Here is a 1,711-nt window from a genome sequence, read left to right on the forward strand (position 1 = left end):
GTTACAATTGACCCTGGCTCTGAGATAAAACCAATCTCTTAATACTCAGACCACCAACTTGGTCCACCAATCAGGGCCTTAAGAGCATCAGGTGGGGGGGCGGGGGGCGGGGAAGAGCATCGGGTGATAACTGAAGCTATAACCAAAGTCAACAGCAATGAGCCTCCCATTGTCCTTCTAGATTTTTCTTTTAATTAAGTGAGGCTTTTTATTGTTGTTTTTCTTCCTTTTTTTTTTTTTTTTTAATTAAGGGTTCCTTATTGGTCCTGCTTCCGTGAGTGGCTGAGATCAGGTGGAAAAGGGGAGGGAACCAAGCAGTGTGGGGAGAGGTTATCATCACAATATTCCATTGACTAGTATACACACAACTAAACAGACAAGCACAGAATTGCTATTATGGTTAGAAGTTGGCAGCATGGGAAAGGGAGGAACAGTTGCAAGTAGGGATGTCATTAAAAAACACGGGCCCTCTCCAAAACTGGGGGCCTGGGGCGGGGGCACTTGGTCTGTTTCAACCCAAGGGAATCAGAAGATCAGAAGCGATTTGGGAAGGCCAGACGGTCAGGGCTGGAGGGAGAGGAAGGTTCAGGGGGTGGGTGGCTCTTTGACAACTGGGTGAAGGGAATGCCCTCCCCCTGCTGGGATCCCTCTAGCCCTTGGGCCTGGCAGAAGGGGGGCAGCCTGCAACCCCCCACAGACAAGTCTGGGGCTGCCAGATGCTCCAGGCAGGGTGCTGGAGGGGGCTCAGAAGGCTTGCCCTCCAGGGAGAGGACAGCACTGCCCCCAACTTCTCTGCCAGAGGGCAGCACCCTTGACCTCTGAGCAGCTTGCTTGTAATTCATGCTTGAGCCTGTAAGCTTCTTCTTGTGGCGTCCCTGGAGCTGGCATAGCTCATTTTGCTCTTAAGGGGTGCAGACTCAGGGCCCAGAGATAACCCCAGGTCCCCTTGCGCTCCTCGGTCTCATAGGTTGCGGCAGACAGGGCGCAGCGGCAGTCTGTCCCGCAGCATCTTGACGAAGGGGGCGGAGGGGTGGTCTCCTGTCTGGCCCACAGCACCCACCAGGACCTCCTCGCCCTTTTCCCGGACAATGTTCTTGCCTTCATTCAGGCAGGAGAGCACCGCCTTCCTGCGCTTCTTCACCTCCTCTGGAGTCGAGGACTGACGCACCTTCATGTCATTGAACACTTTGGTGACTCCATCAGCGACAGAGGCCATGATTCCGGAGCCAAAGGAGACAGCAAGGAGAGCCTGGAAGGGGGCACCTGCCGCTGCTGCCGGGGACCGGCGCCAGCTTTTTTTTTTTTTTTAACTTTGTGAAGTCCCTCCTACTTGCCCTTGACACAAACGTCTGTATATGCTCTGGACTTGGTGCCTGGTAATTGGCCATCCCAGGTACCACCAGCTCTGCCCCCTTCCGTCCGAGTCTCTGCTGGCTTCTCACTGACTCACCTCCTGGCGCTGTCACCCCTTAATGCTAGGTGGGAGCAATTGCTCAAGCGCAGGCACAGGACACAAGGCAGGCAACACTCCCACAACCTCAGGAGTTAGCTTCCTTTTCATTTCCTCCCTTGGCCAGGAGGGGCGCTCCAGTGGCTTCTACTTGGTGCTTTCTATTGCACTCTTACAGTAGACAGACCCTTTAAGTCAGGGGCAGTTCCTGGACGTTTAGGCCCTCTGCTCCATCCATGCATAGAAGCTGGGAAACCACCC

The 1,711-nt window shown here is 54.4% G+C and overlaps 1 pseudogene; it reads right to left on the bottom strand.

The window, feature by feature from the left end:
• Positions 1-533: 533 nt before the first annotated feature.
• LOC102239098 lies at positions 534-1,219 on the bottom strand (annotated as a pseudogene).
• Positions 1,220-1,711: the final 492 nt, after the last annotated feature.

Source organism: Myotis brandtii, unplaced genomic scaffold (genome assembly GCF_000412655.1).
Source record: "Myotis brandtii unplaced genomic scaffold, ASM41265v1 scaffold33, whole genome shotgun sequence".
Lineage (NCBI taxonomy): Eukaryota > Metazoa > Chordata > Mammalia > Chiroptera > Vespertilionidae > Myotis > Myotis brandtii.